This window comes from Quercus robur, chromosome 11, assembly GCF_932294415.1.
Source record: "Quercus robur chromosome 11, dhQueRobu3.1, whole genome shotgun sequence".
Lineage (NCBI taxonomy): Eukaryota > Viridiplantae > Streptophyta > Magnoliopsida > Fagales > Fagaceae > Quercus > Quercus robur.
In genome coordinates, this window is record NC_065544.1 from 51260562 (window position 1) to 51286233 (window position 25672).

Genomic DNA, 25672 nt, shown 5'->3' on the forward strand with positions numbered 1-25672 from the left:
TTTCAGCTAACTTTTACTTTTATTTACAGTACTTTCAGCAAAAATTTTCAGTTTCAGCAAAATATGCGGATTCCAAACAGACTCTCAATGTTGACTTACTCATACAGCAGGACTGCAAAATTGTAAGTTCAAAAATTGGAACTCTGACTAACTAGATTGTTGTCTTGGATTCCTAAACTGTATACCATGACAGTGATCTAACTCTCCAAGGCTAGAATAGTACACAAGCTATAAAATCATGCAGGTTTATAACAAGAAGATTATTAAGTCAAACCCAATTATAGCAGGGTTTAAAGTAAAGCTAAATAACTCTTACACACAGTAACATACACATTACACACACTGTACATACACCCTTCTTTTTAACTGAAACTGTGAAGTCACGATTTCAATTAAAAACAAAGATGTGTGTAATAACCATTGCTCGTAAGTAAAATTCTGTCTAAACACTGGACCCGAGCTTAGTAAAAGTTGGTAATGATAGTAAATGATGGATGGAGATACACACAGCTGTAAAATGACTTTGGAAGATACTCCGTGTGACCATGTTTTTGTCATTTTACTGTCAAAACCATTTTTTTTTTTTTTGATAAGTAAAAAGAGAATATTATTAATAAAAGAATAGCAAGAAAAACACACAAAGTTCACGGTAGTGAACAAAGGAAGAAAGAAACAAAAAGGCAGAAGCAGCCATTAAGCTATACTAATAGAGGAAAGAAAATCTAAAGGGGTGGAACAATCCGAATAGCCCCAACAACGAGACCAATCGAAGAGGGTCCGCTGGCAATGCTCTAATAATTGAACCACCGTTTTCTCCTTATTCTCAAAAGACCGATGATTCCGTTCAGTCCAAATAGTCCACATTAAACATCCTGGAACCAAATCCCAAATATTTGAGCTACGCTTCCCAAACCAATGATACCAGTAAAATAATAAGTCCACAACTGAACCCGGCATGACCCATTCCAACCCAAACAACCGAAGCATATATATCCACAAAGAATGAGCTATCGGACAAAAAAGTAACAGGTGATCCACAGATTCCGCATTACAACAACGATTCGCCAAAGGACGACCACGAAGCATAAGGTTATCCAAAGTTAGAATTTGATCATGGGTTGCTGTCCACATAAAAAAAGCCACCATTTTAGGAACCTTAACTTTGCAAATTCCTTTCAAGGGAAAGTGGTAGGAGCTACATTACGAATCTTATCCGAGTATAAAACTTTCCACTGCCATTAAGATCCCAACAAAGCCTATCACACCCTCCTCCCCTAGGAATTCGGGTATGGATGAAATGAAGAAAGTAGTAGGAAGCCGCCAGCTCCTAATCATTGAAGTCCCTGTGAAAGCTAAAACTCCACACTCTATCATTATCACCCACAGGAGGGCTTAACACCTCAGAAATACAAGCCTCCTTATTAGCTGAACACAAAAATAACTGAGGATAAAGAGTTTTGAGGGGAACATCATCAGTCCACTTATCATGCCAAAAAAGAATACGAGAACCATCCCCCAACCCTTCACTAATACTCCACCATAACCCACAACCATGAGCCCTACTACAAGCTCTAGTGCACCAACCCCCTTTTCTTTCCCCATATTTCATGGCCATACCTCCAAAGCCATTTCCCTAATAGGGCCTGATTAAAAGGCACCAACTTCTGAAGTCCTAAACCACCCAACTCACGCGGTAAACAAACCTTTTCCCAAGCCACCAAAGGATATTTGAAACACTTAACTGATGAACCCACAAAAAGTTCCTTTGGATGCATTCCAATCTAGACGCCACAGCTTTAGGGATGGTAAAAAGGGAAGGTAATATGTCGGAAGGCTTGAAAGGGTACTTTTCAGCAAGGTGCGTCTACCACCCTTTGACAAATAAAGCCGCTTCCAACCTGAAAGCTTTTTTTCCATCCTCTCAAGGATCGGATTCCAAATAGAGGCTGTTTTATACGAAGTACCCAATGGCATACCCAAGTAAATCTTAGGCAAACTGCCCACCCTGCATTGAAGGATATTAGCCAAATGCTGAATGTTACACAGCTGGGGAATAGGGACAATTTCACTTTTCCCCGCATTCACCTTTAGACAAGTAAAAGCTTGGAAGCAAGTCAAAACTAGCCTAATAGAAAGAATCTTCTCTCTAGAGGCATCACAGAAAAGAATGGTATCATTAGCAAATAGGAGGTGAAAAACCATAGTCCTAATAATTATGACATCCCAAGCAATTCTTAGTACCTCACTTTCTATTAGAATTTTAGAACTTAATTGTCCTCTTCAATAATTTTTCCACTGGGGACTAGTAAACTGCTCTAGAATGCTAATGTCCCAGTGGCTAATATTCGATCTCCCGAATCAAAGTGTCATTTTAAAAACAACACAAGTTTGACGCAAACGCCCATGTGAGAAGAAGATAGATACTATATAATCTAATAAATGGCAGCTGACTTCAGTCTTTACCATGTCTTTATGAAGAATCTTTCATCTTTCTTACATTTTTGCTCAATAGCAAATCTATAGCTTCAAGATGAAGTTATGTATGCAGCTTTTGCAAATTACTTTATTCTGCACAACCTTTGTTCCCTACCACCAAAAATAATATATGTATGAAACTAATCTTACTCAAGATTATATTGAGTTTTACAGTACAATGACATTATCTAAAATACAGTAACTATATTTGTGACCAGAAAAGCCAATAAATTTTAAGCTTTTCCAATATATATATATATATATATATATATATATCTAACAGGTTATGATCAAATAGAAATGATAGATTGTAAGCTTTAAGGGGAAGCATATCAGCATGGCTTGGACTTTGGTGTGGAAGTCAATGAGCAGTGACCTCACAAATCTTTTTTTCATTTATTTATATTTTTTCAAAAATTCGATTCCCTCCTCTGTCAGTAAGGAAATAGTGAAAAAAGAAGTCCCAACTCAACAAAAAGTGGGTCCTCTACTTCTTATTAAAACCGCGTGCTTCCCATTTTTTGGCTGGAACCTGAAGCTAAGTTTTAACTCTTTCATTCACCTAAATTAAAATATCTTCTGTGTCCCTGACCACTGGTTTTAGTACTTGGGTACACATTTCCATTGCCGAATGTTGTACAGTTTTAGGATAATTCACCTTCACACATTCTTTGCCACAATTATCTTACGCGATAGATTGTAATTTGTTGTAATATGTATGAAAGTATGTGATACTTGAATTATTCATAGTTTTAATGTTATTTTTCAATGGCCAAGATGCTAAAAAATAGATAATTTTGAAACCCAAAAGTCCAAAACAAGTTGGTGTCGACAAAAACAAGAGTGGTTACTAAACAAAGTAAGAAAATTACAAACTAAAATGAGTTATACGTTGTAGTTATGTGAACTGCCCCATAATCCTATATGCCTTTACCTTTTTTTATTTTTTATTTTTTATGGGTTTCTTTATACATAGTTATAAGTTCCATGAGCTTCACACTCCCTTATAAAGGTTCCCACTGAAATGGTGAAAACCCATGGATGAAGATATAGAGAGAATATTCAGCATTCCTTAATTGTAAGTTTTCATGTCTGTCCTTTTGAATTGTTCAGTGGACTCTGTGCCTGCTTCATTCTTAACTTCATGGGTTTTGTTTTGTCTAATTAATAGATATTTTTTCTTCTTCTAATTTTCTGCTTTATAATTGTTATTTTGAGTGACCCTTTTCTCCTTTAAGCTGGCATGTTAATGCAAGAATTAGTAATGACCACTTTACATTGTTCGAGATTTTTGTGGTTCTGGATTGCATCTGGTGTTACTTTACATTTCATCTGAACATGAAACAATGTTATGAAACAAACTAAAACATTTATTTTGTTGCAACTTGCTAAGAGCTAATGTGATGAAACTCACAGGTTAACTTCACTTTCTACATGAAAAATGAGATAGTACTTTTGGCTTATAAAAATTTGGTATACTTTTCCTTTCACATGATTCGTAACAAGTCTATGTACAGAAAAAGTTGCTTGACTCATGTGTCTTGAGTGTTCTTGTGGTGGTTAATAAATTTGGTGCTGCGGTATATTTTCATGGTAGATCAAATCCACTGATTGAAGACACATCTCTGCTTTTTCTCAAACGCTATGGCTACTGGTAGATCAAGATCTGTGAGGTATGTTTGCTCTAGCAAGGATCATGACGTAAAGCTGATAATATTTTAGTTATAGCATGCACTGATAATCACTTTGAGCATTGATCATCAAAAGTGTAGAGAATTTGGTATTCACAATTCCCTATTCAATATTGTACTGAAATTCTTAATATTTTGAACTTTCAGATTTCAAGATGATCTTGAAACTGCAAACTGTACACCACCCAATGATAGTCATTTGTTAATGCCAACTCATAACATCAATGATAAACAGGCACCTGATATGTGCCTGAAGAGTACTGAGGAAGATGCAATAGGCAAGTACTCTCTCGGAAGAGAACTTTCCAATGTCTTCTCTGAGGATTATGATGTGGTAAAGAAGATAATATTGGATCCTCGGGGACCTGTTTTAAACAGATGGAACAAAATCTTCTTGTTGGCGTGTTTGCTTTCTCTTTTCGTGGACCCCTTGTTTTTTTACTTACCAGTGGCTAAGGAAGAGGCGTGCATTGAAAATATGGAGTCCCTTGAAGTAGCCCTTACTATCATTCGGTCAATGATTGATGCATTTTACATTGTTCAGATTTTTGTTAGATTTCGAACGGCTTATGTTGCTCCTTCCTCTCGAGTATTTGGGAGAGGAGATCTTGTTATTGACCCTTCTAAGATTGCTTCAAGATACCTTCGCAAAGGCTTTTGGCTAGACCCTGTGACTGCCCTACCCCTTCCACAGGTATGTAGCTAGTTTTCTGTACATTTATGCTTTGAATATACCAAGATTGGAATTCTATTTCTTCTTGGGTTCTTGTGCACACATTTTGCTCGAAAAGAATTCATTCTTCTGCGTTCCTTTGCATTCAGAAAGTGCATAAAGGCCTGTTTGTAGGTATTCTTGGATACTATCCAATTATACTGTCAAAAAAGGACATGATTGACTCAACAAATAAAAGGGGGACACGATTAATTGATTAGTCCTCTTCTGATTTTCTAATATATGTTTTGAGAATTCATATTTTTTGCCCTTTGCTAAATTAAACTTACAATGCCACCATTACAGAGAATGCTAAGTAGGTTCACTAGACACAGTTGTAAACTTGCAATATATATTTTTTTAAAATTTTTATTTGGATGAATGTAAACTTGTAATTCTAAACATCATAGCCTCATATGTTTAAGCTTCCATATTATGGCAGATATTGATTTGGGCTGCAATCCCAAATTTAAGAGGTTCAGAAATTACCCCTACAAGTATTGTTGTTCGCTTCCTTATCATTTTCCAGTACCTCCTGAGATTATATCATATCTATCCACTCACATCTGAAATTGTCAACGCCAATGGGGTTATGATGGAAACAGCATGGGCTGGAGCTGTATACAATCTGATGCTCTGTATGTTGGCAAGTCATGTAAGTTACAATTAAAAATGACTTTCTTGACTGAGATTTGTGATGCAGTCAATAAGTACCTGTAAATGCTAAAGTATTTTTAGACAGTCTGCATTGTCTAAAAGATTTTATTCTGTTTAATGTTTGCGAATGTGGGATTTCTTATGAGCTTGATTGGTTTCTGTGATTAGTTCAGAATTATGTAAATTTGACTCCACTTGTTCTTTCTTTTTTGTTATTGTTGAAAAGGTTTTAGGATCTTGTTGGTACCTCTTATCCATTCTACTACAAGAAGAATGTTGGATGAAAGTTTGCAGTCTTGAACAACATGATTGCAAATATTGGTTTTTATATTGCAGTGATGCAGATAACCCTATAAGAGCTGCTTGGTTCAAATCCAGCAATATCTCAAGTCTATGTGATGGAACTAGTGACTTCTTTTAGTTTGGCATTTATGGTGAGGCAGTGACTTCTGGAACTACAGCCTCAAGGTTCAACAAGTACTACTTCTGTGTTTGGTGGGGCCTGAGGAATCTGAGGTAACTATCTCTTTGGCTGGACTAGACATTACAGTATGAAAACTGCCAACTGTTTCATTACGTTACTCATTAGTTGAAGGAAATATCCATCCTTACAAATGGTACTATTACAAGAGAGAGGATCAGTATCAATTGTGATAATAAATTTGCAAAAACCTCATCCTTTTGAAATTACTAGGAAGTTGCCCGCATGATGTGCAGATAATGCTATATAAGCTTTTACATAAGATGATTTTGAAAAATGTAGTACATATATTATAACACAAACGGTGAATATTTTCATTGCTAATATCACCTACAATTATAGCCAAAACTTAAGAACAAGTAGGCATATTTTGTTCCCTACCATTAGTTGATCATGAACCCAATTAATTGCAAGCATATGTTGTACATATCAGACTCGTTGAACCTATCACTTTTCATAGGAAATTTCTAACCAAGGCATTGATCTCATCAAGCATCCTCAATAATATTTTAACTATATATGGTAGTGTCAAGGTCACATAGTGAGTCATGTCTAGGCAAAGCACTTAGCCCATTATCAATCTCTTTGGCGCCTTCTCAAAGAAAAAAAAAAAATCTCTTTGGGTGTGCAAAACAGGGTTTTTCTTCAACTATGTGACCTTGACACTACTATATATAGTTAAAATATTATTGAGGATGCTTGATGAGATCAATGCCTTGGTTAGAAATTTCATATGAAAAGTGATAGGTTCAACGAGTCTGATATGTACAACATATGCTTACAGTTAATTGGGTTCATGATCAACTAATGGTAGGGAACAAAATATGCCTACTTGTTCATAAGTTTCAGCTATAATTGTAGGTGATTTTAGCAATGAAAATATTCACCGTTTGTGTTATAATGTATTTACTACATTTTTCAAAATCATCTTATGTAAAAGCTTATATAGCATTATCTGCGCATCGTGCGGGCAACTTCCTAGTTGGTCTAACAGAGCGCCACATGGCAGAGCATGAGGTCTCTGCACACACACACACACACATATATATATATATATATATATATTTAAAAAGAAATATATTAGTGTGCATCAAATTCAAAGGGGAACTGAAGAGTTAAGAAAGAGAAAGAGGTGAATTGGATTTTGCTAAAGCAATAAGTAATGTGCATCTTTTCATTTTCTTAAAGGACGTTGGAATTTATTTTTCAAGTGAAGACGATTTGGAAGGTCAAATGCAATAATTGGTCTAATAAAGCTCAAATAGAGTGCCACATGGTAGGACCTCATGCTCCCCCGCATGAGTTCTTTGCTTTTATATATATATATATATATATTGATTGATTAGAGTGAATTGAAATTTGTTTAGTAATAGTTTCATCTCAAATGCTATTAGAAACAAGATGCATTCATCCTTATGTTTATGCAATGCAATATAGAATGGTTTATATCAAATTTGATTTCCCCCCCCCCCCCCCCCCCCCTCCCCCTCCCCCCTGGCTCTCAGAAAATGAAATTCACTCTCCCATGTTTCTTATTCTAACCAAATCTATCAATTTTGCAGCAGTTTGGGACAGAATCTCATCACAAGCGCTTATATTGGCGAAATGAGTTTTGCTTTTGTCATTGTGATCCTTGGATTGGTGCTTTTTGCACTGCTTATAGGGAATATGCAGGTAGGTCTAGCTGTTAGAGAACATCTTTTCAGGTCCTAGAAATTCATCTTCAGAATGTATGGCTCTGTGCTGCTAGTGTTAGGCCTCATAAAAGGTTCACACCTAGATAAATTTATATGTTTTTATGCAAGGTTCATACTGTTCTTAGTTGATGCTACATTCAATTAATTTCAAGTTTCTTTGGTGTTCTGTAAAATCATTCCATTATGACAAAGAAATAGATGTTAAAACAGAATTGTTAATTAGAAATTGGAAGATCACTACTTTCAGCACTGCTCTGTTAAATTTTACAGTAAAGTTTCTAACTTAAGCTGCTGGATCTTGGATTTTTTTTTTTTTAGCTGACAGAATTCATTTTCCTTTGTGAAGGTTATTCACACACTTTCTCTATCAAAATTTTTAAGTCCTTTTTTGCCATTTATTTTGACAGATGTACCTCCAATCCACAACTATGAGACTGGAAGAGTGGGGAGCTAGGAGGACTGATACAGAACAATGGATGCATCACAGGCAACTACCATGTGACTTGAAGCAGAGTGTGTGAAGGTATGATCAATACAGATGGGTTGCAACTCGGGGAGTTGATGAGGAAGCCATTCTTAAAGATCTCCCCATGGATCTCAGACGAGAAATCAAACGCCACCTGTGTTTAGATCTAGTTCGAAAAGTAAGTTTTGGTTTCCTCTCTCTTTTCCATTAATAGAACAATTTTGTGAACTTCTCAACAAGTTACTTAAGCTCAATTCTTGATGGTGATTAAAGTAATCTATTTGTTATAAATAATTTACTAGTGCATGGATGGAAAACAAATATCACATTTTCTGGTCAGAGTACAATGTATGCCTTGTTTCATTTCAATTACTTGCTTTAAATAATACCTACATGACATACTATAGTAGTTACAATCAGAGAGATCCCTTTCTTATCCGTCTTTTTTTTTTCAGATTAAATGGGTCACAATGAACTTGCAATTACAAACAAAACAGTCATTAGACCTTATTCTGATTTTGAACTTCTTGTTACAAATGTAAAACAGGTACCACTCTTTGATCAAATGGATGGCAGGATGCTAGATGCATCTGTGAAAGGCTGAAACCTTGCCTATGTACACCTAGCACTTGCCTAGATCGTGAGGGTGATCCTGTCAATGAGATGCTTTTCATTGTACGAGGCCACTTTTAGACTCTTGCACCACCAATGGTGGTTGCACTGGTTTCTTCAATTCATGCAGCATTGGAGCAGGGGACTTTGTGGTGAAGAATTGCTAACCTGGGCCCTGGACCCTCGTCCAAATGTTGTGCTTCCTTCATCTACACGCTCAGTAAAAGCCATCACCGAAGTTGAAGCTTTTGCTCTCGTTGCTGAGGACTTGCAGTTTGTAGCAGCCCAATTCCGCACTCTGCACAGCAAGAAACTCAGGCAGACACTTAGGTTTCACTCTCACCAATGGAGGACATGGGCTGCATGTTTTATACAAGCAGCTTGGTTTCGACATAAAAGACTGAAAGAAGCAGCTGAGCTCAAGAAGAGGGAGAGTCTGGTGGCATCTGTGCCTAAATCTGCACTAGAAGAGAGTTCATCCTTCCCTCCATATGGGTCAAGCTTTACAACGTATGCAGCAAAATTGGCAGTAAGCACTGGGAGAGGTGGAAGCAAGAGGTGTGGGAGTCAATTTGACATTTGAAACTGATTACAGAAGCCAGTTGAACCTGATTTTACTGTTGAAGATAGATGAAGAAAAATCCTTGTACTTTGTGAAGTGCCAAATATCAGTATATATATATATATATATATATGTATGTATTTAGTTCTCTTTTGTGTTACCTTACTATTCTGCAGGTTTGGGCACAAAATTCATGGCAATGCCTTAGTGGTTAAGTCTTTACATTGATTATTCTCATGTAGGTTTTGTTGCTTAGGCCTTCTTTCATTGTTAAGAATGATAACTTAATAGGGTATTCTAGGTTATTGTTTCTCATCTTGTATGTGCGGCATCAGTAATGGATGTAACCACACTTATTCTTTATTCTTCTTTTCCTCCTATTATATTGTTCTTTTGTTTGGGAGATGGGAAAATAAAACATAGCCTGTGTACTTCTTGTTGGATATTTTTTCTTCTCCCTTATTTGTCTGAAATGATCTTGCTCTACTAGCATCTTTGGTGTTAAGAACAAACAAGGGTCATGTAGCAAGCACACCCACAGAGTGATCACAAGCAATTTGAATATTTACATGAGACAATGTTTTGCTGGAAGAAAAAGGGTGAAGGAGAGCAGTCATGGCAACATCTATCTATTGATGAACCAATACTGGAGAGGCCTAGACGATAAAGAATTTTACATGTGACAATGTTGTTCAAAACTATTCTCCAACTTTCATTGACTTATGCTAAAAAAAAATTATTAAAAAAAAAAAACAACTTCCATTAACTTAAATGGTAGACATGAATTTAGCAAAAAAAAAAAAAAATGGTAGACATGAAAGCTAGAAACATGAGGCCCTGTGAACCACTAGAGTTGTGGACTAGCCATTGAGAAAATTTTCGTACTCCATAAATTAGATTTTCAAGGAGTGGCCAGAAAGTTCTTGTTTATATTTCCTTGCATATAGTCGAATCCTATGTATATAGATTTCTGTGCTTCATTTTTCATTTTAAGTAATCATATTTCATGTCAAAAAAAGAAGAAGAAAGTAATCATATTTCACAACACTATTTGGAGCTGTCCCTCTAAACATGAATTAATTACGACATGAAGTCCATAACAGACATATTTCTTTTTCCTTGCATGCTTTGAGAATGAGTATTAAGCTGAACCCAATGAAATCTAAAGAGATTAAAAGACAAAAAACAATAAAAACAAAAGGTTATGAGCTTACATTTCCTAGAGATTAGTAGAGAAGATTGGCTGAGATGAAAAGGGAGGTGGACACCTTATGATGGTGGAACATATGATAGCATCTAAAAGTGGGACAAAATCAACATGGGAAACAATCAAGGGTCCCTAAACCTAGTCAGAAACTTCATATTTCTCAATCAGGAAACTCTCTCTGTCTCTGTCTCTCTCTATTAATGTTTTTCAACAAGTCTCTAAGGATACAAAAATTTTCATGAGTAGTGATTGATTCATAATAAAAATAATGTATTTATTTGAAAATTAATAATGCTATATCAATTACAATTTATCATCTCTTAATCAATTATAGAAAAATTGTGTTTCTAGTATTACTCTTTTAGGACCTGTTATGTGATACTAAAAATTATAAAGATAATTATCAACTAATTAGATCAAATGATTTTTTTTTTCTATTTCTAATAAAAACATTTAAGGTTCGAACAACCCTTTTTGGCTTTTCCCTAAACCTAGAATAATTTCCATAATTAAGCTAGGAGCATAGTAAATCTATTATCTATGTTTGAAAACAAGAAAACATGCTAAATCTTGGGAAAAAATGAAAAAGACAAAACACTGAACAGTCTTAGTCTACATACATGCAAGCATTATGAAAGGGAGAAAAAAAATGAAAGAGAGAGAAAAGCAGAAGGAACAAAACAATATATTTATAAGCAGAAGCAATGTTTGTAGAAAGTGAGCAGTGAATATTCAAATTCATATGCTCCTATAGACTAGAAACCAATGTGATATAGAATATAGACACATCACCTCTAATAACAAAGATAATTTTGGATAATGTAGAGCCCAGGTCCCACAGGGACATGATTAATTGCACATTTTTGGACTAGTATATTGCCACTTTGCCAGGTTCAAGAGAGCCACTAACGATTGGCGTTGTTGCCTATTTGAGTATCACGTTGTGAGGACTCATTATTCATTATAGGGTTGGAATCCAAAGACATCTGAATTATGTCCCTTGACCAACAATGTAAGGTTTAAGTTAAGACGATTACCTAAATATAATAATTGTTTTTTCTTCCAGATCAAGTTTAACATTTGATTTCCTTTACCTTTGGTAAGTGAAATCTATTACATAAAAATTAAAAATATTCATAGATTAAGGTATATATTTTGTTAGAGATTGATTTTGCATCAAATAGAGTAATAGAAAAACATGAAAGGTACATGGTTTAGTTTGATGGCTTAAGTCCACTAAAAAAAAAATTCCCTTAAGGTTATATCTCTATGATAAGAGTGAAGCACAAATCTTGTATTACAATGAACCCAACATTGGCATATATGTTTGGCTAAATCATAAACTAGCCACACACTAACTTTACTTAATAGACTTATACTACAAGAGACTTGACTTACACACAAAATAAGACTGAAATTAGGCCTATACTATTGGACTAATATCTCTAACATACTTTCTTTTCTCATGAATTTCTATTGTTGAAATGGGATTTTAGCATGAGATTGCCTTCTTCTTCCTCTTTGATTTAATAAGTTATACATAAAGTAAGTGAAAATAAACTGCTATATATATATATATATATATATATATATATATATTTAAGTTAACATAAACAAACTTTCAATTGAGGCACAGCATTCAATAAGCAAAATAAAAATTGAAGCACACATCAATATTGTTATGCAATGTGCAAGATGATAGGACCAATAGAAAGGAGTAGATGAACACAGAGGCAAAATGCAGGCCGGTGGCAAGGGAGTCAGGGACCACGACTTGGCAGGACTGTCCTCTTGGGAAAAGGGACAGGTGTTGATGATTAGACTCTGCATTTAGAGACCAATAATCCCTACATCATCCTTTCAGTTGTATCTTGTAATCAAAGAAAATAAAACCCACAAACCCACAATAAACTTTCTTTTTCCCCCTTTAATTTATGAGGCAAATCTAATCATCATTTCATGCTATTATGCCATAACTGACAACATAGTCGGTCGCAAAACAATAATGCATGCATGCAGACATAGTCATTCATATTCTATTATATTATACTTTATTCAAAATTTATCAACTAATTGAAGTCAATTTCTTTGAATCATTTAACAAAGTTTGTTGATAGTATATGATAAAATGGGCTTTGATTAATGTACGTACATTATATACTATATTTTAAAAGTTGGATCTTCTTATATAGTTATATATATTCTGTTTAGAACTTTATATCATATTGCTCAATATGCTTTTTGTTATGCACGAATAATAATTGTATTAAAATTATTAGTCTAGTCACTATTGCTTAAGTGTCGAGAAGTTTATGCAGCGAAAGAAGAGAGATGAAAACAGAGGAAAGTTTGAGTACGTTAAAGAATGGGAGAAAGAATTCACTATTGCACACACTGATTTTGTAGGAATTTTTTTAAAGAGAAATGTTAGGACCTGAATATAACAGAGACACTAACAAAAAAATATCTAACAACTTCAACCCTCTTGAGCTGACGACATCTCGTTTAGCAATATTCAACTCAGAGAATAACACATATTTGCTAAAACGACAGCTAGACTTCTTGTTCATCAGAACACGAGTTGTCGTTTGGGCAAGAGCTACAATTCATGTTTAACGACACGTCGACCATTATATTTTGTTCTAATGGGCAAACTGGAATGGAATTGAATTAAACCAAAAACAGCTCAAATACTTGTCGAATAAATATAAATCCCATTGCATATTGTTTTTGTTTAAAATTAAATTTGATAAGAACCCCTAACCTTTAAAAACCCTAAAGAGAAATTGATGTGCAAATTGTTACGAGGAACATGTAAGTGGGTCTCTTATTTTGGGTGTATTTTAGTATCTTAGTATGTAAGAGGCGTGTAATTGGCTAAGAAATCAGACGGGATGTAAATGAGCTGAGACTAGTATTAAAAGTTCATGATTGATCATTTAATTTTGTTTGAACTCATCATCAAACTATCTTGAAATTGAAACAAGACTATATTCTCGAAGCTATATCGAAATGCAAATTTTCCATCAAACAAACAGCCTTACGGTGGGATTTAATATGCTTTCAAGGTTTAGAAACTCTCAAAAACGTGTTTTGAGTTTACTTAATTTTGTAAATCTAAAGGTTTTTGCTAAAACATTAAAACTCACCAAAAAAAAAAAAAAAAAAAAACCTTTAAATTGTGACTAATGATGTTGCCTGGGGAGGGCAATACATCTCGGAATGGCAACAATCTGATGATGGAAAGTCCCCTGGATCATCAATGTGTTCCAAAAATAGGAGACATTTTGTATTTAAGGAAACCATATCAATTGCTCCTCATTTCTATTGCCCACTTTTTAGATTCTTATAATCTTTCTGAATTCCATATAATTGGTATCACTTTCAAAGTAAAGGTGAGATTTTTTTTTTTTTTCCTTAAATTATTTTATCAAATTTAAATTTATGTTTCTAAATTATGCAAAAGAAATTAGTTTTTTTTTAGAAACAAGAAAGTAATGTTTAAGAGTGTTTAGAATAATTTATTTTCATTGACTTATCTTTATTTAATGTGTGGTTTTTTTTTTTTTTAGGGAATTAAAGTTTTTATTGTGTAACAATAAGTGTACTTAGGAAAAATAAAAGTTTAAAAAAACCATACCTCAAACTTATTCTTATTTTTAAGCTTAAGTGAACAAATGTCAAGCAATATTGATGGTTTGTTTAGAATAAGTTTATTTTGCTGAAATTGAAAACTTTTTATTGAAAATACTGTAGATAAATGTAAAAGTTAGCTGAAATAGTACAATAAGACTTATAAATAGTACCAAAAAGTGCAGTGGGGGTTCATAAGTAGTAGCAAAAATAAGCTGAATAGTAAAATAAATTGGCAAAAATAATTTTTGTCAAACACACACTGAAAATCAACTTAAATAGAAGGACCCAAGTTTAACTAAAAATTGTTTCTCAAAAAAAAAAAAAAAAAAAAGTTTAACTACAAACTTATTTGTAGCCAATGACTACGACTCCATTCAATATCTTTTTAATAGATGTTACTATTAATTATTAAATTCTTCAGAAACCCAGCCAGGCACACCTTTAGCATCAAGCTCTATTTCAATTGCCAAAAGGTTTAAACTAATACAAAGCATCAATCCATATTAGTGGTTTTCTCCTAAGTACTCTATCATGTCTATTATGAAGTTCTACGTAGTACTACCACCACCACCAACAAATAGATACTAGTGGGCCATAGAATATCCGGAGCAATATTCAGGTTTATTCTCCTTAGATCATTGAGTAATGCTATAAATGGGGTATTAAAAAGGTTGAAAGTTTTATCTCTTTGTTCCACCTCCACCTACTAATATCCAAAGTTTCTAGAATTCTCATTAATTATTAAAGAACAAAGTCTTCTTTCAAACCCAATTAAAAAATTTTCTTTCAACTCATTACATTATGATTCATAATTCATAACACCATATACGTGTATTTAATTATATGAGACATTAAATCATTTAACTAAAGTTATATGATTTAAAGAAGTTATACAACTGAAACTATATTTTGTTAACGTGTATTATGTTATGGGCTTTAGGCCCAATTAGGTTACTTGTATAGCACACTTGTACTTGTACTACACTCTACTTGTACTGCACACATATGCCTCCTATATAAAGGCAGTGATGTATATTCTTTCATTCATGAAATACAATACAATTATTCTGTATTTCTAACATAGTATCAGAGCCACTGCTCTGACCTTTTCTTAGCAGTCTTGTCTTCATTAGTGCGACTTCCTTTCTTTACTAATGCTTCCGCCATCACAACTGCCGCTGCAGCCTCTCGCCGTTGAACCTCCGACGTCATCCAGCCATCGTCCTTGGGTTCCGGACCTGCAGCCGCCGTCATTAAGGAGTTTCACACTGCACAGACCACTGCCCTTTGCATCACCGCTGCGAATATTGCTCCGATTTCATTTTTGAAGGTACCACTGAGATCGTCCTGCGCCGATCTACATATTCGTGGAAGCCTCGCCTCCATCGGAGACCGCACGCGCCCCCACGCACCGCTCAAAGCTGCTGCGACGCGGATCACGCGCTACACGCGCCACCACGCGCCGGAACCTGGTCTGCTGACGTCATCCCCTCTGCCACGTTAGCCCTAACTGCGTCAGCATCCACTGTTCTGCTGACGTCATCGCCACGTCATCCTGTGACGTCATCTGCTGGCCGTTGACCGTTGACCGTTGACCAGACGTTGACCGTTGACTTTGACCGTTGACTTTTCCAGGGTTGACTTTTTCTGTCCAGGTTCTCCTTACCCAGTTTTTCGCGTAGATTTCATTTGTGCAGTCTATTTTTGCATATTTTGCTTCAAAATGAAGAATAAGGACAAGTCTTCTTCCTCTTGCAACAATCGTCGCCGACAATCCAACAAACGTTTTTGCAATTTTTGCAAACGTTTTGGCCATAATATTGAGACTTGCTATCAACGCAACAAATCAGCTGTTTCCATCTCTGCTGCTACTGTTGCTAACACTGAGAGTGTCCAACCTATGGCTCCCGTTTCTGCAAAGTCTCAGTCTTCTGGATCCACTTTCACCATTTCCAGAGATGACCTTATAAATATCATCGCCAATGTCATTCGTACGGTTGGTAATGCATCTTATTCCTCTTCTCTCTCAGCTTTATCTGGTATGTCTCCTACCTCTTGGCTTATGGATTCTGCTTGTTGTAATCACATGACACCTCACTCGTCCTTATTTTCTGACCTTAAACCTGCACCGCACCCTCTTAATATTCGCACAGCAAATGGTTCCACAATGTCTAGTCATAATATAGGTTCAGTTGCGACCTCCAATCTCTCGGTTCCTAGAGTCTTTAATGTTCCTGACCTTTCTTATAATTTATTTTCTGTTGGACAATTAGCTAAGTTGGGTTATCGCATTATCTTTGATTATTCTGGGTGTATTGTGCAGGATCCGAGGATGGGACAGGAGCTTGGGACTGGTCCTAGAGTTGGGCGTATGTTTCCCGTGGACAACCTTCGTCTTCCACTTGTTGCTCCAGTTTCTGTTGCTGCAGCTGCTACAGCTTCTTCAATTCCTTCCCTTGCACTTTGGCATGCTCGACTTGGTCATGCATCTTCCTCTCGGGTACAACAATTAGCTTCTAGAGGTTTGTTAGGTTCAGTGTCTACAAAAAATTTTGATTGTGTTTCGTGCCAATTAGGAAAACAACCAGCTTTGCCTTTCAATACTAGTGAATCAATATCCACTGATATCTTTGACCTTATTCATTCTGATGTTTGGGGCCCTTCTTCTGTCTCTAGTATTGGTGGGTCTCGATATTTTGTTGTCTTTGTTGATGATTACTCTCGCTATAGCTGGATTTTTAATATGAAACATCGTTCTGAATTATTGCAAGTATATTCTAATTTTGCAAAAATGGTTGAAACTCAGTTTTTCAAACGCATCAAAATATTTCGATCTGATAATGCTCTTGAATATACTCAATATGCTTTCCAAGCTGTTTTGCATTCCTATGGCACTGTTCATCAACTAACTGGTCCAGGTACCTCTCAGCAAAATGGTAAAGCCGAACGGAAACTTCGTCATATTCTTGACACTGTTCGTGCTCTTCTTCTCTCTGCCAAAGTTCCTGCTCCTTTTTGGGGCGAAACTGCTCTTCATGCTGTTCATACTATTAATCGCATTCCGAGTCCGGTTATCCAAAATCAAACTCCATATGAGCGCCTTTTTGGGTCATGTCCAGACTATCACCACCTTCGCTCCTTTGGTTCTGCTTGTTTCGTTCTTCTTCAGCCACATGAGCATAACAAACTTGAGCCTCGGTCAAGGCTTTGTTGTTTTCTTGGCTATGGCGAAACTCAAAAGGGGTATCGGTGTTATGACCCTGTCTCTCATCGTCTTCGTATTTCTCGCAATGTTGTCTTTTGGGAACATCGCCTCTTTGTCGAGCTCTCTCACTTTCGTGCCTCCCTATCTTCCTCCTCTGTTTTAGATCTTTTTCCAGATGAGGCACATATTCCTTCTGTAGCTACTCCTGATCCTCCTGTAGTTGCTCCTGATTCTCTTGTAGACTTCTCTGTCCAACCACCAGATATCACTGATCCCTTTCCTAGTTGACCCTTTAATGAACAGGTGGAAGATGAACAGGTTGAAGACGAGCTACCCAACCCCAACCCTGAGCTTGGGTCCCCTGCTCCTGCTCCGCCTGAAGATCTTGCACAAGACATTCCACCTCGTCACTCAACTCGAGTAAGATCTATTCCTACACATTTACTTGACTATCATTGTTACACTGCTCTTGCTACATTACATGAGCCTCACACCTATCATGAGGCTTCCACTGACCCTTTATGACAGATTGCAATGAAAGAGGAACTTGATGCATTATCTAAAAACCATACTTGGGATTTGGTGACACTCCCTCCCGGGAAATCTGTGGTTGGTTGTAAGTGGATCTACAAGATTAAGACTCGCTCTGATGGGTCCATTGAGCGCTACAAAGCTCGTCTTGTTGCAAAAGGTTTTACACAGGAGTATGGGATTGATTATGAAGAGACCTTTGCTCCGGTTGCTCGTATCTCATCTGTCCGTACCCTCTTAGCTGTTGCTGTTGCCCGTAAATGGAATCTTTTTCAGATGGATGTCAAAAATGCATTCCTTAATGGGGATTTACATGAAGAAGTTTACATGCAACCTCCTCCTGGTCTCTCTGTTGACTCAAACAAGGTTTGTTACCTTCGACGTGCACTTTATGGCCTTAAACAAGCTCCACGAGCTTGGTTTGCCAAATTCAGCTCTACCATCTCTCATTTGGGTTACATGGCCAGTCATTATGATTCTGCCTTATTTCTTTGTCGCACTGACAAAGGCACTATTTTACTTCTCCTGTATGTGGATGATATGATCATAACTGGTGATGACCTCAGTGGCATTCAAGAACTCAAGGATTTTCTCAGTCAGTAATTTGAGATGAAAGATCTTGGACGTCTCAGCTACTTCTTGGGTCTTGAAATCACTCATTCTACTGATGGACTTTATCTTACTCAAGTTAAGTATGCTTCTGAACTCTTGTCTCGAGCTGGACTCACTGATAGCAAGACTGTTGACACTCCAGTTGAGCTTAATGCGCATCTGACTCTCTCAGGGGGGAAACCATTGTCTAATCCCTCTCTTTACAGACGATTGGTTGGCAGCCTAGTTTATCTCACAGTTACTCGTCCAGACATCTCCTATGCTGTTCATCAGGTGAGCCAGTATCTGTCTGCTCCACGATCAACTCACTATGCTGCTGTTCTGCGCATTCTTCGATACTTGAAGGGCACCCTCTTTCATGGCCTTTTCTACTTAGCTCAGTCTCCTCTTGTACTCCGTGCATTCTCTGATGCTGATTGGGCAGGAGATCCTACTGATCGCAGGTCTACTACAGGTTACTGTTTTCTCCTTGGTTCTTCTTTGATTTCTTGGCGAAGCAAGAAACAAACTTTTGTGGCCCGCTCCAGTACTGAAGCAGAATATCGTGCTCTTGCTAATACCACATCTGAGCTCCTTTGGCTACGATGGCTCCTTAAGGATTTGGGTGTGTCCACCTCCTCTGCTACTCCCCTTTATTGTGACAACCAGAGTGCCATTCATATTGCTCATAATGATGTCTTTCATGAACGGACTAAACACATCGAGATTGATTGTCATTTTATCCGTTATCATCTTGTCCATGGTGCTCTTAAGTTTTTCTCCGTCTCCTCCAAAGATCAACTTGCAGATATCTTCACCAAGTCACTTCCTAAGGGACGCACTCGTGATTTGGTTGACAACCTCAAGTTGGTCTCACATCCACCTTGAGTTTGAGAGGGGCTGTTAACGTGTATTATGTTATGGGCTTTAGGCCCAATTAGGTTACTTGTATAGCACACTTGTACTTGTACTACACTCTACTTGTACTGCACACATATGCCTCCTATATAAAGGCAGTGATGTATATTCTTTCATTCATGAAATACAATACAATTATTCTGTATTTCTAACATATTTGAATGGTCTTATGAACCAATACCATAACATGGTACGTTAGGAGGAAAAATATTTCATGCTTATTTGAAGGATGTCTTTGCAAGTCTTTATGGACATAGTAATGGTTGTTGTGAATGTTTTCAATATGATTCAGTTTATTGAAATCGATTTGTGGTGGATTTATTTCAATCAAGACTGATTTGTGAGTTTCAGTCAGTTTAACCGATAAAGTCTTTAATGGTTGAATAAGAGATCTGTGGTTCAATTCTTACCTACACCAAAAATTGATCAGTATCTTGGTTTGATAATAAAAAATTATCATTATAAGCGGACGCTATAAATTGAAACTTTTTCAAAAAAAGAAAAGAAAAAAGGACCAATTTGTGAATTTGTTATATAGTTCTTTTTGTGTGTGTATTTTCATGTATTTATTTTCATTATTTTTCAGTATATATTTTCTCTTTTATAATTGTTTTTCTCTCTTTTTCTAGTAAAAATAAAAATTACATCATATTTGGGGGTTAATGGTAGAAGGGTTCACATGAATATTATTAATTCATTATGATATTTGAGGATGTATTTGCAAGTCTTTATGGTGGACGGGCAATGTGCAAGTAACATCAAACTTTGAGGATGTAAAATTCATTTTAGCCCCTCTTTTATAAATTTTGAAAAGTCTACCTATAGCCTTTGTTTTTATATATAATAAAACTTCTTCAAAAGTATTATGAGTTTTATGTTGAATATCAAAGGACGCATGCTATAAATGCCAAATATAGTTTATACCTAATCATGCCCTGTTATTGTCGGCAAGCATTACCAGTCACTCATCACATTTTCGAGGAAAGCAAATAAAAAAGAGAAGCATATACGGAGTACACTTGATTTCAAAAGAAAGTGGAGCATTTGCATACTTTTTATTTTATTTTATTTTTATTTTTAGTATAAGAATCCATTTTTTCTATTTTAATTACTTACTTTTCAAAATATCTCATATTAAATTATCTATTTTACACTATATTTTATTAAAATACCAAATTTAAAAAAAAAAAAAAAATTGTTCTTGTTCTTCACACACAACATCATCTACTCTATTAATTCATTCTTGGGATACATAAAGAAAGAATAAGATACTAAATGTAAAATAAATAATATAATTATAAATTTAGACAATTACTGTAACAAACATATGATTTTACACAATCAATTATACATTGACGGTACGTGAGTCATTCTATACTTTCATTTTATTTATTGGGTTGTGTTAACAATAACTTTTTGTAGCATCTATTTTACTTTTTGCAGCTTTTTATCATTTTTGATAATTTTTTAGCATTTTTTTTTATCCTTTTTGGCAACCTTTTTAATAATTTTTTGTCCTTTTTATTAACACAGCCCATTAAGGGAAATCTTAACAATATCCGCATGGTGCTTGTTAACATTTCCCTTATTTATTTATACACCCACGGTTTGTAAGTGATCTGAACTGCTTGCAAATCTAATTCCGTTACCCTTAATAATTAACCAAAGTGTTAGAAAAGTCTTGATCTCTATTGTCGGCACAATTTTGCTTTTTCTTTCATTCAAAATTCAAACACAAAGCTTTCTTGACTTGGCAACAATGAAACCAGTGGAAAAAGAAAGCTAGCTTTGTTGATTCTTCTAAAGTGAAACAGCAAAAAAGAGATCTATTTGGGCTTATAAGAGCATTCACAGCAGTGGAGTTAAAAATTTAGTTTTATAGTTCCACCAAAAGTTACTTTATCTATTTTATCTATACACATGCTGCAGCAGTGATGGATCTATTTTAGCTTTCAACACAAAAAATAACATAAATATCACAATAAAATAATATATCCCTTACAATAAAATAATATATCCCACTACTCAAAAAATATCCACAGCACCAACCACAACAACCTCTACCATCAGCCACAACCACAACCACACCCACCACTACCACCACCACCACCAGTCCACAGCAGGAGAAAAAAAAACCAACCGAAATCTCCAATCTTTTTCCTCAACCTAGACCAAACAAAATCACCAATCACAAACAAAATAAAAAATCACCAATCACAAAGCTATGCTTCGGTGAGGAGGACAGTGTCGGTGTGGGTCTAATCGGCAAAAGAGAAGTGGGTTTGAGGCGGATGGGTTTGATCGGAGGAAAACCAAAGCAATGGTCTAATCGGCGTTTGGTGAGCGTTGGGATGGAGGGTTGGGCAGAGGCATGGGTTTGATCGGCGGAAGAGAAGTGGGTCTAAGGCGGATGGGTCTGATCGGCGTTGAGTGAGCGTTGAGATGGAGGACTAGGCGGAGGCATGGGTCGGAGACGTGGATCGACGGCTTGGGGCTTGGGTCGGCTTGGGCCGGTGACGTTGAGGCTGGCGAAGGCATGGGTCGGAGACATTGAGACAGAGAGGTGAGAGTGACTGAGAGAGAGAGAGAGAGGCACAGAGTGACTGAGAGAGAGAGAGAGAACCACTTTTTATTATTTTAATCCACTAGGCATAATAAAATAATATTTTTTTTGTTTAGCTCTCATGAACAATACATATCTATCTATAGATGTGCATTGTAGCAATGGAGCTAAAAAAAAAAAAAGATTTAGCTCCATTGCTGGGGCATGATTTTGGTGTTTGTGGAGATAAAATATAGCAATATATCAATATAGCACCACTGCTGTGAGTGCTCTGTACAAGATGAGGTAAAAAGCAAAATAGAGAATACCCTCTTTTTTTAGCAAATTGGTCAAACCCCTCGAAATTAGGCTTTTGTGATTTTTCATTTCTTGGGCAGGGTGATTTCAGAAAATCCACTTCCCTTTTCCACCATTCCTTGCTAGCATGCCATCATGCACGTATAATAACAAGAAGTCTAAAATTACAACTAATCCTATCAAAATTAGTGTTTCATTTTTTTTTTTAATAATTATTACAATTAATCAATTTTTAAGGATTCAACTTCATTTCATTTCGGGTCTGTTTGAGGACAGCTTATTTAGTTGAAATTGAAAACATTTTGCTGAAAGTACGGTAGATAAAGGTAAAAACTAGCTGAAATAGTACAGTTGGACTCATAAATAGTCTTAAAAAATGCAGTAGGACTCGTGAATAGTAACAAAGATAAGCTAAATAGTAGCAAAAATAAGCTAAATAGTAAAATAAGTTGACTTTAAACTCTAATCTCAAACGCAACCTTTATATAAAAAATAATTCTTATACATCATAATTAATAGTGCTTTAGAAAATTTGTCTTAAAGCTATTAATCCTAGATAAAAAAAAATTATATATATATATAATTATTCTTAGTGTGCGTTTGGCTTTAGATTAAATGGCCTGTTTGGATGTTAAAAAATAGAGGGGGAGTAGAGTAGAGTGAAGGAGAGTAGTTTAATTACCTTGTTTGGGAGTTTTTTAAGGAAGAAGGGAGAGGGATTTGGAGGGGTTTCAACTACCTCTAACCCCTCATTTTTAATTCCCCCAAATTGGAGAGATTTGGAGGGAGAGTAGATCACATATATTATTAAAAATATAAATTATCTAATTTGCCCTTGATATATTAACAAAATTACAAAACGAATTTGTTTGTTTCCCTAGAAAATTTGAGGTTAATGAAGCAATTTCTCTTCACACTGTTTTTGTTTAAGCTTCACCATTTTAGATTTGAGCTTTGTGTAAAAGGTGTTTGGATTTTGAGATTCAGGTTGGATTTGGCCGGAGAACATGGCGTCGTCGTTGTCGTCGTCGGCGTCGACTTCGGCGAGAGCTGGAGGAGGCTCCAATCAACCTTCGCAGCCGCAACAGGTTACCGTTCATGGTGATGACTTCACTGCCGGCTTTCACCACTCGCCGTCGAAGTCAAGTACAAATCTCACGCCGCCGCGATCGAGTTCATCGCCGACCTAAACCACGGTCGTTGACCCGCCGGTCCAGTTGCCGATGAAGCACGACGGCGACTCCCCTTTGATTCCGGTGAACTATCCCGACGACGAAGAGGATCTCGCTTTGCTTGCTCTTCGTTCTCCAGGATTTCGCTTTTTTTTTTTTTTTTTTTTTTTTTTTTTTTTTTTTTTGGTTGTGTGCGTTTTGGGGGATTTGGTTTGTGTTTCTGTGAAATTTTTTTTTTCCTCTACTTGTGCCTGCGTTTGGTTGCTCAGAAAATGTGGAAAAAAAAATGGGAATTTGGATTTTGGTTAGAGTTTTAAAAAACCTACTAAATTTGGCTATGTTTAGTATTTTATTAAAACTGATATGAACGCTTTGTTTTCAAATATTCAGATAACAGTTCAATTTTGATTGATTTTTACTTTTTTTTTTTTAGTTTTTAGGTGTATAAATTGTTTTTTTTTTTTTTGAAACATTTTTTATTTATTTATTTTTCTAAAAAAAAAAATCACTAACATATTTTAAGATTTGGACAAATGATAATCAAGTTCAAAACTTTACAAAACTAATAAATTAATCATAAATCAATGTTACAAGTTTATTTTCAAATAGGGGTAAATCTGTCTATTTTAATCATTTCCTCTCATTTCTTTTCTATTTTTTAAAACATCCAAACAAGGGGAAAGGCTAATTACTCCCTTTCCCCTTACTAATTTTAAAAACATCCAAACAAGATGGAGGGGAATCATTCCCCTCTACTCTCCTCCCCACTACTCTCCTCCCCTCTACTCCCCTCTACTCTCCTCCCTCTCTAAACTTCCAAACAGGCCAAAAAAGTCAACTTATTTTACTATTCAGCTTATTTTTACTACTATTCATAGACTCCACTGTACTTTTTGATACTATTCATGGGTCTTACTGTACTATTTCAGTTAACTTCTACATTTATTTATAGTACTTTTAGTAAAAAAAATTTAGTTTCAGTAAAATAAGCGAATCTCAAACAGACTCTTAGTATGTTAATATTATAGATTAATAAACTTAATCATTCTTTATTTTGAAGCCTAGACCTATTATAACTTTACACAGATTACTGTTCACAGTATTAGAATTTTAACTAGGCTTTCCTTTTTTCTTTTTCTTGGTAAATAAAGGAGTTAGGATGATGATTAAGAAATGATTCGGTCAAAGTACAAGCCAGAACTATCCAAAGTAACAAAAACTTGATCTAACATAATACCTTTCTTAGCAATTAGCAAGTAGATCTGCATTTACTCTCTGGGTAAAGCTAGCATGAGGTATTGTGGTTCTATGAAAGAGATGGGACCCACAATCATCAACAATAATAGAGTATGAGCAATGTAAGCAAATGGAGTCAAAAAGTTAAATATATCAAAAAAATACTTTATTATTATATATAAAATATATTTGTAACATAATTTAATACATTTTATTTTCTCATATATAACAAAAAAAATTACATGAAGTTAATTTTTACATAATTTAGAAAAAATCATCAATTAGTTTATAAGATGTGGTCTTTGTTTTAAAACATATTGATCATAATTAATATTTTTTAAACAAGTTAAACGGATCAAAGATTTTTGTTAAAATAATAAGCATATCCGCCGAAGTAGCTTTAGCCCAAATTCCCATATGCACAAGCACAATCCTTGTCCATGCAAATATTGAAGTGGAAAACATGATCATGATGCTCGGGTGACGACCAAATGAGAAGAACAAAACAAAATAAAAGGATAAAACAAAGAAAAATAATCTATAAATCTAGACATACAATATGCTTTTAAAAAATAAATAATTAATTATTGGTCACATATTGTAATTGTAATTGATGCATTATTAAAAAAATCATATTACTTCAAGCATAATTTATCATTTAAGCATCTTTGTAAAAAATGCACAGTTTTAATAATTGAATCGGACCGAATTGGCCGGTTCCACCCTAATCTAGTCCAATAAAAAACCTTAAATTGATATAATTAAAATAAAAATAAAATAAAACCTATCAAAACCAATTAAGAATCAATAAAAATTAATAGAACCGAGATTTTTTCTAATTTATTGATCGTTTCGGTTTTTAAAACCAAAATCGTGTGTTGCGTGCATAAAGTAACATTGTATCATAATGCACAGCCCAGACAGAAATGCTCTGGTTGTGATTGCCACGTGGAATAACCCTTT

The 25672-nt window shown here is 35.4% G+C and overlaps 1 pseudogene; it reads left to right on the plus strand.

The window, feature by feature from the left end:
• The first annotated feature begins 32 nt into the window (after positions 1 to 32).
• LOC126706501 (protein CNGC15b-like) lies at positions 33 to 9733 on the plus strand (annotated as a pseudogene).
• Positions 9734 to 25672: the final 15939 nt, after the last annotated feature.